Source organism: Zingiber officinale, chromosome 3A (genome assembly GCF_018446385.1).
Source record: "Zingiber officinale cultivar Zhangliang chromosome 3A, Zo_v1.1, whole genome shotgun sequence".
NCBI lineage: Eukaryota > Viridiplantae > Streptophyta > Magnoliopsida > Zingiberales > Zingiberaceae > Zingiber > Zingiber officinale.
Genome location: NC_055990.1, coordinates 50,123,466 through 50,138,429, shown reverse-complemented (window position 1 = coordinate 50,138,429; position 14,964 = coordinate 50,123,466).

Here is a 14,964-nt window from a genome sequence, read left to right as displayed (position 1 = left end):
ATGTATGTATGCCTCAGATTGCCATTGGTACAGGGGAGATGTTGTCAGATTTTTATCTGGCAGGGACTCCTCTGGGGGCGTGACAACATCAATGTATTCAACCAGATTGTGAGTGATCTGAAGCGGGTTGATGTGAAGATCAAAGATGAAGACAAGGCGCTAATGTTGTTAAATTCTCTACCTTTACTTCCTACATACGAGAATTTGGTTACTACTTTCATGTGAGGTAAGGAACTCTCAAATTGGAGGAGATCATATGTGCGTTGCTAGATTTCACCAAAGGGAGAAAATAAGCAATGAAATTTCTTAGGGAGGACTTGTGGTAAATAGCAACCAAGAGCATACTAGGAGCAAATCTCTACATGGATCTGATAATGTCAATAAGACTCATTCTAAGTTGAGAAGGAAGGAGATTACGTACTATAAGTGTGGAGGAAAAGGTCATATGAAGAGAGATTGTCAAGAGATAAAGAAACATGTTACAAATAACAAAAGTAATTCGACAAAGTCTGCAAACATAGTTAAGAAGAAAATTCAGAGAACGGTGATGGAGATATGCTATCAGTTATGTCAAGTTCGAAGCAACTGATAGATGCATGGATTTTAGACTTTGCATCTTTATATCACATGACTCCAAATAAAGAGTGGTTTGACACCTATACTGTTAGATTTTGAGGGATATCCTAAGACAATCGTCTTATGATTTTTAATATTTATTTGATAAATATAGATTCACTATTTGAGTACATATTATATATTTGAATAGTCTTAAACTCATTTACTAAATGCCCGTAATACAATTCATAGCATGAGACAATTTATAATTAGATCATAACTCGCGATTATCTCTACATATGCAATTATGAATGTATTGGAATTTCCCTAGTCGTCAAATTGGTGAATTTAGATATTATTAATCTTATAAGACTAGCACAGGTTATACTCCTTGGTTCGGCTAAACAGCTATTTCTCATTAGATGAAGATATTGGGATATCGAGAGTTAAACATGGATAATAGTTATTATAACTAGTTTATTGGAGTGACTTGCTATAAGACTTCATATGGTTCTCTACATATATGGATATGTCTGTGAAGTTCTTACTGTAGTTCAAGTACAAGTTTTCTTAGACTCGAGGTATATAAGTCATCTTGGTCATGGAGACTTATACTTTGACATCTTAAGCAAGCATCTCTTGGAGGTGTGGACTCGAGATGATTAGGTATAAGTTCGAAGGTGGTTAGAAATCCCATAGAGGATTCACCGCTCCTTGCGAGAAAACGTATACCCTATAGCCACTCGTTAGGATTATTATTCAAAGTCTTTAGCCAAAACTTCATATGTTAAGAGTATGCGACTCTTGTACACATGTATGAGTAATTTGAATCTGTAAAACGAGAAAGTATTACTTGGACTAGGTGTGACGTAGTCATCCTAGTGGGAGCAAACACATAGACCATATCTTGAACCAAATGAGTATAAGATGAGTGAAAGGAATGAGACATGGCTCACTATAGATGCTAAAGGGTTTAGAATTAGTTCTGAGATTAACTGCGATTTTCTTGTTAATTGGAGATCATGATGTACTACTAGGTGCCACTCATGATCATTCCATAATTAAGCAGTTAATTATGGATGCCCAAGATAAATTGGGAACCTATTGGGTCACACGTACTATGAGTCTCTAAAAGACATAAAATAAGTTAGAGAATAGAATTCTCAGATCAGGAGATAAATGTTTGGTTGAACCATACATAAGACAAATATGAAAATATTTGTCAGAATGGAAGTGTGAATGAGCCATATCTCTTATGAAAGAGTTGAACCTTATTTAGTTTAATTATGAACCAATTGATTTTAGTCATGAACCAACTTAATTTAGTTCTGAACTAAACAAGGGGTTAATGGGCTAAATTTTAGTTAAGGCATAATGGGTTGGATTTGGGCTTTCCAATCCAACTCATTAAAAATGACTATATATTGATATAGTTAAGAGAGAATTAACACACAATTCATTATTGGCTTGATTAGGTTTTGGAAACTTAAACCCAATACCTCTCTCTCCCTCTTCCTCTCTCTTGTCGCCGATCGCAACAAAAGGTTCTCCTCTTATTGTCGTGAGTCACCCAAAGGAAGAAGATCTTCCTTTTGCTTCTTCTTCCTCTTCTTAATCCTTCTCTTTCGCTCATGGCTAGTACCTTTTAAAGGTGAAGCTTGTTCTCTTGGAGTTGTCTTGAAGAGCTCGGTGTTGATACAAATAGAGGTGAGGTTTGATAACGCCGCAAAAGGTTGATGCCCTTCTCGTTACAGGTTATCCGTAAGGTATACCTAAAATAATTGTTATTCAATTTTGTTTTATTTTATTAACTTGTCTACGTAATTGTATCTTGTATACGTGTGATGTATGTGATGTAATAAATTATTTTATTTATCGTTAAGTCTTCCGCTGTGCATGTTTATGAAATATGTTTTTAGTACACACCGCATCGGGCATATCCAAACAGTGATATCAGAGCCTAATCACGTTTCAACATGGTCGTAAAATTATTTTATGATTCATAATTTGTGTTGTAATTAATTTTTGAGATTTTTTAGAATTATTATGAATTTTCTATTTTTGAAAGTTTCCTAAATTGTTAGGAAATTCCACTTTTAGAAAGTTTTTGAAATAATTTTAGAAAATTAAATTTAAAAATAATTTTTTAATTTAGAAATTATCATTTCTCAAATTTTTTAGAATTTTAAGAAATATTCTATTTTTAGAAAATTACTTAATTTATTAGGTAATACTAAATTTAGAAAGATTTTGAAATTCTTTAAAAATCTAGATTTGAGATATTATTTAATTAAATTATAGAAATTGTCTTTTATGGAATTTTTATATTTATTAAAATATTCAAATTTAAAAAATTTTCCTAAATTACTAGGAAATATCAAATTTGGAAAGATTTGAAAAATCATAAAAAAAATTCATATTTAAATTATTCTTTAATAAATTAAGAAATATTAATTATTTATTTTCTAAATTATTAGGAAATTAATCTATAAATTTGTTTCTAAAATAATTATAGATTCTTGATTGATAGAAAGATAGACATGTTAATTAAATTTGAAAATTAGTTTCCTAATTTGATTAGATAAATATTGATTTATTAAATCAGATTTATGACATATTTTTATTTCTAAAATAGAATTATAACATATTTATTTTTATGTCGTGTTCATGCCATATTATTTCACATGTAAATGCATTAATTATGATATGATTAGATTTTGTCATGTGTGCGATGTAATTAGATCTTGCCGTATCTGTGATGTGTCATGCTATGTCATGCATGCGATGTGTCATGCCATCATCTATGTCATGTATGTGATGTGCCATATCATCATTTATATCATACGCATAATGTTATGTAGATAGCATATTTGCATGATGTAGATGAGACCAAATCCCTTACACAATATTAAAATCTACACCTTTCGTTAATATGGTAAGAACAAGAGTTTAAGTTCTTGTTTGAGTTGTTGGCCAAAGTCAAGCTCAACTTGAAATTAAATATGTTCAAACTATGGAGATGCAATCTCATGATTAACAGATTGGTTTTAAACTTGAAGCGAGATTTGCTGTGCCAAAGCCATGATCAATGTAGATAGAGGTGAAGTTAGGTGATATGCATTTGATGTATACTTGTTAATGTGTTAACAACCCAATGTTTATGCAAACATTAATTAGTTGCTGGCATAATGTGATAGTTGCATATAAGTGATATGCAATTGGTAAACTTGTTACATATTGCTATAACTAAGAATGACTTGTTGGCCAAAGTCAGGGTTGTTCTTATCTATGGTGGATATCAACCCACTTGGAGAAAACCTACTATCTTCAGAATTCAAAATAAGGTATTTGAATTTGATAAATAGGTGGGTTTTTATTATACGTAAATTGTTTACATAAATAAAATCATATTTCTAATACATTCTTATTTTTGTATTTTTAGTTTAATCATTTAATTATAACTTCTGTTAATTTGCGTTCGATTTTAGATTTGAACAAACTGATTGGGTCGAACTTCTTGGACTAGTTTCGAAGTTTGAGAATTGTTCTCAAAGCTGAGAAGATAGCTTATGTCCTTGATGAGTCGCTTCCCACAAGTCTTAATGTCGATGCAACTATGGACCAATTGTTGGCCCATTAGAAACATAAGGATGATTCTATACTTACAAATTGCATCATGCTAGCCGCTATGACTCTTGAAATATAGAAACATCATGAGCATTTATATGCTTATGATATTGTCTATCACGTTCATGAGTTGTTTGATGAGCAAGCTAGATCTGAAAAATTCAAGGTCTCCAAGCTTCTCTTTTGCTTAAAGATGCAGGAGGGTTCGTCTGCAGTATAATTTGTACTAAAGATGAACAACTACATAGAGCATTTAACATCACTCGATTGCGATGGATCATGAGTTAAGTATTGACTTAATTCTATATAGTTTACCTAAAAGTCATTCATAATTTGCGATGACTATCGGATGAACAATTTGGAATCGACCATCCTCGAGATGATTAATATGCTGAAGACTATGGAGCCTTCTGTTAAAGGTGAACAGAAAACTGTGATGTTAGTAGACTCCGCCAAGAAAGGTTCTAAGAGTAAGCTAAAATATCAAGCTAAGGGGAAGAGCAAAAAGGCCAAGATAGTAGAACCAACATAAAAGGGCTCATGCCATCATTGTGACAAGATGATACACTAGTAAAGAAACTGTAGGATTTATCTTAAGTCCATGAAGAAGAATAAGACATCTGATACCCCATCCTCTTTAGATATTTTCATTATTTATTGTCATGCTATTTCCTTAGACACCTGGATATTTGATACTAGGTGTGGCTCATATATATGTAATGATATACAGGGGCTAAGGAATAGTAGAAGACTCATCAAGGGAGAATCAAGTCTGCGAGTTGGGAATGGAGCAAAGGTTGTTGTAGTCGCTATCGGAATATACTTGTTAAAGCCTAATGGACTTGTCTTAGAACTGGATAATTGTTATTTTGTTCTTGTATTAATAAAAAAATATTTGATCCCGTCTAGAAACTAAGAATACGGAACTACTGGAATGATGACGTGGATGGAATGTTGACCGAATCGTGACGTCCCAGAGGAGGGGTATGCTAAGATGGCTTCTATGTTGACCAAGTCATTAGAAGTCCTCTGGTCAATGCTACCTGTAGCCAGCGACCAGGTTGCCCCGGTCCTTGGTATCCCGAGGCTCGAGGCAGATCTAACGAGCATATAAGTACAAATTAAGATGCATAATAATGAAATGAATCTAGAGTGAGTACGGAGAACGTACCCTAGCCCAGGGGGGCGCCCTCGGATGGGATGCTGCTCGAGTTGTTATATCTTGAAAGAGCAGACGACCATGAGCAGACTGAAGAGTTGGATGAATGCGGTGGCCCGGAATCGGATACGACCTCGGCACGTAGTCTGAGTTATGACATCAGCACGCAGGCCAGGATAAGATATCGACATGAGGGTCGGGGTAATACATTGGCACGTAGGTCGGGACAAGCTATCGATACACAGGCCGGAATACAACGTCAGTACACAGAAAAGAATATAACATAAGCACACAAGTCGAAATACAACAACGACGCGAAGGCTGGAGCATGATAGCGAGGTATGATTAGATCGGAGCCAACGGGGCTTGCGGCGATAACTGCCACAAGTCAGTGGTGTCACAGTAGGGGAGGCACATAGTGAAGATGGCTGCTACGACAGTATTGTGCCAGCTATGACTTGTTGCTGAAGGATTAGCTGGTGCGATAGCTCGCTATCGCGGCAGTGATCTACACCATTATAGTGTGGCTTCTGAGGCTGTTGGCTGATGGTGAGGATGGGAGCAAGATGTAGCTCAGGGATGAGTCTGTTCAGGGATGAGTCTGTTGTAGCATAAAGGTGGTAGCCGAGGAGATAACGAAGGAGACTATGACGAGGGGACGCAACGAGGCAGTTGAGGCGTGATAGGGTGTGTCCCATGTAAGGAAAGCGACAACCGCTAAAGAAGGCGACGTTCGACTAAGAGTGAAGGAGATGAAGAGTCGTCGATCCTGTCGAGAGAGAGAGAGAGCATAGGGGAATGAATAAAAGAGGGGCTATAGCCGGCGACGTGGACGATGATGATCCCAGTGACAAGGAGAAAGGCGACGACGGTCTCTCCACTCGTGACTGTCTCGGCGGAAAAAACCCAGATCCCCTCTCCCTTTGGTTGTGGCAAGGTTCCAACGAGGTTCCAGCGAGACGATGCCGATCTGGGATCAACGAGGTGAGGCGATGTCGATCCAGGTGTTCCCCCTTTGCTACTGTGACGACAATCCATTACATGATAGCGATGTCCGACGAGGTCCCATCGATTGGAGATGGAAGCATGCCTCCTTGTGGTGTGGCGATGGCTTGCGTGAAGGGGCAGAGGAGGAGGCGCTCGACGTGAAGGAGAGAGGTAGTGGCGGCCGGCCGGCGCGAAGAGGAGGCGGTGGTGTGGATCCCCCTGTACCCTAGCGACGGCAGCGTGAAAAATGCAGAGAACCCCCACAAAAGCCCTAATAGTATAATGACCCATTTGCCCCTCCCGTTCTCTCCAATTCCTCTTATGCCCCTATGGCTATATCCTTATCAATATTGTTTCTATTTTCTACTTAAATGGAAAATGTTTCCATTTGACTTTTAGTAACAATTGTTGTTATTATATAACTTTGAATGACATTCTTTATAGCACTAAAATTTTATGCAATGATATCTACGTGTTAGATATATTTGGTGACATATTCAATATCAAAATGAGCAATAAACACACTTGAATAGATGATCAATTAAACTCTTACTTGTGACAATGTCGCCTTGGCCATATAAGTAAAAAATGCGTGCCCAAATTGCAAAAGATTATAGTTTTTGAATCATTTGAATTGGATACATTTGATAAATGCGATTCATGTTTAAAAGGCAAGATGACAAAGTTACCTTTTTCTATAAAGGGTGAACGAGTTGATGTGTTACTTGGGCTCATACATACCGATGTATGTGGACCAATGCCAACTCACGCACTAGGAGGTTATAGCTACTTTATTACTTTCATTTATGATCACTCTCGTTATGGGTATGTGCATCTAATGAAACACAAGTCTGAAGTCTTTGAAAAGTTTAGAGAATTCAAAAATGAAGTGGAGAAATAACTTGGTAAAATATTAAGATACTTTGATCCGATCGAGGTGGTGAGTATTTAAGCCAAGAGTTTCAAGATTATTTAAGGGATAATGGTATATTGTCTCAATAGACTCCGCCTTATATGCAAAAACACAAGTGTATTAGAAAGGCGTAACTGAACCTTGTTGGATATGGTTAGGTCATGACGGATCATGCAAATCTTCCCAAAACCTTTTGAGGTTATGCACTCATGATAGTTGTTTAGTTGCTAAACAGAGTCCCAACGAAGGTAATCTCAACTACTCCATATGAGGTATGGACTAGTAAGAAACCCCTCATATCTTATTTAAAGATATGGAGATGTCTTGCTTATGTGAAGAGGGTTGTATTAGACAAGTTGGATGCTAAATCTAATAAGTGTTTATTTATTGGATACCCTAAGGAAACTAAGGATTACCAATTCTATCACCTATTGGAATAAAAGGTATTTGTTTCAAAGCATGCTGCATTCCTAGAGAAAGAGTTTCTCTTATAGGAAGCAAGTGGGAGTATAGTTGAACTTGATGAAGTTAAAGAGACTCCAATAGACACTAATGAGATGCCTAGTCAAGAACCGCAAACGATTATAACACAACTTCCTCGTAGATCAAGTATGACATGCAATGAGAGATATGGATCCCTTGTAAGAGAATCGAATGGCGTGTTACTCATTAAAGATGAAGAACCTACTAATTACGAAGAATATCTGAATAGTTCAAAAAATGAATAGTGACTTACATCCATGAAGTCGAAAATAGATTCCATATACAAAAACCAAGTTTAGAATTTGGTGGACCCACCTAAAGACATTATGTTTATAGGGTGCAAGTGGATTTTAAGAAGAAAACTGACATGGATGGTAATGTAATTACCTACAAGGTAAGGTTGGTGATGAAAAATTATCGTTAAAATCAAGACATTGACTATAATGAAACATTCTCCCCTGTAGTCATGCTTAAATCCATTCGAATACTCTTGGCCATATCATCTCATCATGATTATGAGATATGACAAATGGATGTGAAAATAGCTTTCCTTAATGGAAACCTGCTCGAGGAAGTGTATATGATACAACCCAAAGGTTTTACATTTGTTAACAAGAATAAAGTATGCAAGTTTTAACGGTCCATTTATGGACTAAAGCAAGCATCCAAGAGTTGGAATATCCATTTTGATGAGGTGATCAAAGAGTTTGATTTCTCACAAAATTAAAACGAACCTTGTGTGTATCAAAAGGTTAGTGAGAGTGTGGTCGTATTCCTAATATTATATGTTGATGACATATTGCTTCTAGGAAATGATGTACCAGTTCTACAGTCAGTTAAAGTTTGATTGTCCATGACATTCTCTATGAAAGACATGGGGGAATCAACTTACATCGTAGGGATGAAGATCTATAGAGATAGACCGAAAAGGTTGCTTGATCTCTCACAGTCGACATATATAGACAGAGTGCTCAAACGATTTAGCATGTCTGAATCCAAGAAATATTTCATATCTATGAGACATGGAATTCACCTTTCAAAGTCTATATGCCCATGCATAGAAGATGAGAGAATTTGCATGGATAAGATACCTTATGCTCCCACAATAGGATTTATCATGTATGTTATGTTATGTACAAGGCCCGATGTATCGTATGCTCTGAGTGTTATGAGTAGATATCAATTAGATATAGGAATAGATCATTAGGTGGTTGTCAAGACAATCCTTAAGTACTTGAGAAGAACTAAGGATATGCTCTTAGTATATGGAGATGGTGATATGATCATACGAGGAAATATGGATGTCAGTTTCCAGATTGATAAGGATGACTCTAAGTCCCAGTCTAGATTTATATTCATATTAAATGAAGGCATAGTTAGTTGGAAGAGTTTCAATACGACATTGTTGCAGATTCTACCTGTGAGGCAGAATACATTGTAGCTTCAGAAGCAGTAAAAGAAAAATTTGGATCAAGAAGTTCATTATTGAACTTGGTGTGGTTCCATCCACTGTTGAAGCATTACATGTTTATGTTGGTTGCTACTCGGAAAACCTAGAGGTTCCACTGTACAAAAATTTTGTACAAAGGTCTGAACCTTTTCCTAGCTACCATGTGTTCTTTTAAATTAAATTTTGGATTGCCTGCGGAACTTAACACGTTTGATCCAAAACTTAATCTATTTGTTCTTTTAGGTTTTGACTTGGATCTCCTGCGGAACTTAACACGTTCGACCCAAGTCACCTTAAGTTATTAATTCCATTAAATATTAATTTCCATAATTGGTTCCCAGTACTGACGTGGCGAGGCACATGACCTTCTTGGATATGGGAGCAACCACCACCGACTAGACAAAATCTTTTATGGAAAGCTAATATTTAATTTCCTAAAATAACTTTAGGTTAACCGAAAAGAACAATCAAATCACAAGGAAAAGAAAAACAAAAGAACACTATATCGAAAATAAATTCGAAACTCTAGAATCGTATGCCTCTTGTATTTAGTATTATTTCCAAAAATAACTAGTATGATGCGGAAAGAAAAAAATACTAGTTATACCTTTTAGAAAAACCTCTTGATCTTCTACCGTATTCCTCTTCTAACCTCGGATGTTGTGTGGGCAACGATCTTCCGAGATGAGAAACCACCAAAGCACCTTCTCCTTTCTTCAAATTTCGGCCAAGCACAAAGCTTCCAAAAGATGAAAATCTTTTCCACCAACCAAGCTCCAAGGGATGTAGGCTTTCTCTCCTTCTTCCTCAAGCTAGATCCGGCCACCAATTAAAACTCCATAAGCATGAAGAGGTTCGGCCACAAAGAGAAGAAGAAGAGAAGAAGGAAGGGCCGGCCACACCACCAAGGAAAAGAGGAAGAAAAATAGAATAGAGTCGTTAGCATTGAAGCCTCCTCTACCCCCTCTTTTATAATCCTTGGTCTTGGCAAATAAGGAAAATTTAATAAAAAACTTCCTTAATTCTTTTTCCATTGAAAAGGAAAATTTATTTAATTAAAAATAATTTTCTTTCTCAATTTTATTTGGCTGGCCATATAAAAGCTACAAACAAGGAGAGTTTTAATTAATTAAAACTTCCTAATTTGTCTTCAGAAATTTATAAAAAATTTCTCCAATAATTTTTATCCCTTCATGATTGGTTTATAAAAAGGAAATTTAATAAATTAAAATCTTTCTTTTAAACATGTGGATAAAAAGAAAGTTATCTCTAAAAATTAAAATCTCTTTTAATCTACAAATAAGGAAAGATATCAAATCTTTTCTTAATCTTTTGTAGAAACTTATAAAAGAGAATATTTAATTTTAAACTCTCTTTTAAATCATGAACATGGTTAAAAAGGAAAGTTTTCTTAAAATTTAAAATCCACCTTTTAATCAACAAATAAGGAAAGATTTCAAATTTTAAACTCTCTTTTAAACATGTAGATGATTTACAAATAAGGAAAGTTTTTACCAAAAATTAAAACCATCCTTTTAATCTACAAATAAGGAAAGAGATTAATCTCTTCTCTTAATCTTTTGTAGAAAGCTATAAAAGGAAATTTTTAATTTTTAAACTCTCTTTTTTAAAACCTTGATATCCACATAAGAAATAATTTTAATAAAAATCCCTTTTAATATTCTAGTGGCCGACCACCTAAGCTTGGGACCCAAGCTTTGGCCGGCCACCTACATGGCTCATCTACTTGGTCTTGGCCGGCCCTAGCTTGGGTTCCAAGCTAGCTTGGCCGGCCCCATTAGATGGGTAAGAAGGTGGGTATGCGGTGGGTATAAATCTCTATATACTAGAGGCTATGATAGGGACCGAGAGGAGGAATTGGTTTTGGTCTCCCGATGAAATTAAGCATCCCGTGTTCGCCCCGAACACACAACTTAATTTCATCAATAATAATTCATTCCACTAAAGAACTATTATTGAACTATCGCACCAATCCCAAATTATATTTTGGGCTCCTTCTTATTATGAGTGTGTTAGTCTCCATGTGTTTAAGATAACAAATGTCCACTAATTAAGTAAGTTACTGACAACTCACTTAATTAATATCTAGATCCAAGAGTAGTACCACTCAACTTCATCGTCATGTCGGACTAAGTCCACCTGCAGGGTTTAACATGACAATCCTTATGAGCTCCTCTTGGGGACATTCTCAACCTAGATCACTAGGACACAGTTTCCTTCTATAATCAACAACACACACTATAAGTGATATCATTTCCCAACTTATCGGGCTTATTGATTCATCGAACTAAATCTCACCCATTGATAAATTAAAGAAATAAATATCAAATATATGTGCTTGTTATTATATTAGGATTAAGAGCACACACTTCCATAATAACTGAGGTCTTTGTTTCTTTATAAAGTCAGTATAAAAGAAACGACCTCTAATGGTCCTACTCAATACACTCTAAGTGTACTAGTGTAATTATATAGTTAAGATAAACTAATACCTAATTACACTACGACTTTCCAATGGTTTGTTTCTTTCCATTATGGTCGTGAGCTACTGTTTATAATTTATAAGGTACTGATAACATGATCCTCTGTGTGTGACACCACACACCATGTTATCTACAATATAAATTAATTGAATAACTACATTTATCATAAATATAGATATTTGACCAATGTGATTCTTACTTCTAGATAAATGTTTATACCAAAAGCTAGGCTTTTAGTATACACTCTAACAGTTTATTGTGACAATATTAGAGCCATTGAGTAAGAAAAAGGACCTATGCCTCATCAGCAATCCAAACATGTGCTTCGTCACTATCATCTGATCAGGGAGATCATTAATAGGAAATAAATACTACTCAAGAAAATTCTCATTGAAAGGAACCTAGTAGATCCTTTGACAAAGACTCTACAACAAAGCAAGTTTGAGAGTCACGTCTAGAGTTATAGTTTAGGACACTGTGGCGATTGACATTAAGCCAAGTGGGAGTGTTAGATTTTGAGGGATGTCCTAAGGCAATCACCATATGATTTTTACTATTTATTTGATAAATATAGATTTAATATTTGAGTACATATTATATGTTTAAATAGTCTTAAATTCATTTATTGAATATCCGCAATGCAATTCATAACATGAGAGAATTTGTAATTGGATCACAACTTGTGATTATCTCTATATGTACAATTATGAACATATTAAAATTTCTCTAGTCATCGAATTGGTGCATTCAGACATCATCAATTCTATAAGACTAGCATGGATTATACTCTTTAGTTAGGCCAAGCAACTATTTCTCATTAGCTAGAGATATTGGATTGTCGAGAGTTAAATATGGATGCTAGTTATGGTAGCTAGTTCATTGGAGTGACTTGTTATAAGACTTTTATGATTCTCTACATATATGGATATATCTATGAAGTTCTTACTGCAGCTCAAGTATAAGTTTTCTTAGACTTGAGGTATACAAGTCATCTTGGTCATGGAAACTTATACTTTGACATCTTAAGTAAGCATCTCTTGGAGGTGTGGACTCGAGATGATTGGGTATAAGTTAAGGTGCCCGAAGGGGTTTGGAAAGTCCATAGAGGATTCACCGCTCCTTGTGAAGAGACATATGTTGGGACCCTGACGTCCGCTAGAGGGGGGAGGGTCAATAGCATCTCACCCAAATCGTCGCTTCCTACGCTTGTTAATGCATAGCAGAAATACAAAACAAATCTAACAAAGAGAAAGTTAAACCTAGAGGCAATAACCAAGATAATCAAACCTCTAACACATTTATTTAATGTGGTTTGGAGATCACTTACTCCTACTCCACGGCTTCCCATAAGGTGGACGATCCCGATCCATCGGTGGATGACTCATCGGAAAACCTCTGACTAGCTCGAGTAGCTCATTGTGGGTGGAGAAACTTCACCACAAACTCGCACAATCTCTTGATCACTCAAGAAGACCTTGGAGACTCTAATAGGGGTTAACCACCTCTATTTTCGTCAACCTTGGCCAAGCATCCCGAGCTCTATTAAATAGAGCTCGGGAGGAAAACACCTATTGTTTTCCTCACCATCAGTCAATTAGTACAACCACCAGTCGACTGGTCCTAAGTGAAATTTGACCGTTACAAGCCAACGGTCAGCTATCAGTCGACTGATAAAAACACCAGTCGACTGCTACAGTAGTGCTACAGTAATGCTACAGTAAAACCCTAATCCTAGGATTTAATTCCTGAGTATATTCACTCATCACTCATCCTCACCCGACCAATCTAGACCTAGTCTTCTAGCCTCCTCCATCAACCCAATAATATCCCAATTATTGGACTCTTTGACCTCTAATGACCATAAACATCATGTATTAATCACCCATAAGATTACATACATATTCACTAATCTTTTGGTCATTTTTTAATGTTGAAAAATATTTTCAGATTGTATCAGTCGACTGTCATAAGTCCCAGTCGACTGACATTATCAAAATGAGCTTACAGAGACATTTCGTGCTCATGAATAGTGTTACCAGTCGACTGGTATAAGCCCCAGTCGACTACCCTCGTCAAAATGAGCTCACAAAGACCTTATGCACTCAAAAACACTGTTACTAGTCGACTGGTAACTGTACCAGTCGGCTGGTAACTGTACCAGTCAGCTGGTACACTATTTCTACAAAAATTAACCTTTTTGACCTAACTTTAGAAATACACCAGAAATTCCACAGACCTCCAAAAGATCTCAAATTTTGTGGGGAGGTCTATTTTATCAATGTCTACTTGGAAAAATATATATAAAAATATATTTATCATAGATTCCAAGATTGACATAAAATTCAAAACTAACTAAATGGTTCAATTAGACCTTGACCTAAAGTCCTAGTTTTAGCTTCCTCTTGATGTATCTGCCCAAATTAAACCATAATACATCCCTAGCATTAGTTTATAAGACATCTATACATCAAAAACTAATTTTCACGTAATATGAACCCAATTCATATTTCCATGCATGAAACACATCCTAATTATGCCAACCCACTAGGTTAGAGACTTAAGTCCATCTCCTAACCAATTGGCACATTTTATAACCTATCTACTATGGGTCCAAAAGGCTTTTCCCAACCTTAGGAATCTTAACCTTAGTCACCTCCCTTGGTGACTTGATGTGTATAGATCTTATGATCATTTATGCATGTTTGGACGCACATCTACTTGTATTTCATAGCATATTCTATGTTTATTGCACCCTATTTCTTTATAATGTCATACTTTCATTATATTTGTTCGGAAATATGCTCTTTGCTTGTTTTCTTGCTGACAGGACGTTATTTAGAGCGAAAATGGAGCAAAAGTGTACACAGGAGCTTGGGTCGTGCAAGGCCATACGACCGTATGGCCATGAGCATGTTCCGGCAGTGCCAAATGGCACAGCAGTGCTTGCAATCCAGAGATGAAGAGGGCTTTGACTGTATCGAATGGCACGACCGTGCGAATCAACCCGTGGCCAAGCAGCACACGACCGTGCCAACATTCCACAGGGGAGGAAGGTCACGACCGTGTGACTCCACACAACCGTGTGACCTTTGCAGAGAAGTAGAAGGCCACGACTGTGCAACCTTGCACGACCGTGTGACTCAATCCGAGAGGAAGCCGTGTGAGGCCGTGTGGATTCCACACGGCCGTGTGATGAAGACCACGGGTCGTGCGACGCCCATACCCTAGCTTATAAAAGGGTCAAGAAACCTATTTTTAGATCATCTTTGGTTTGAGACTTCGTCCC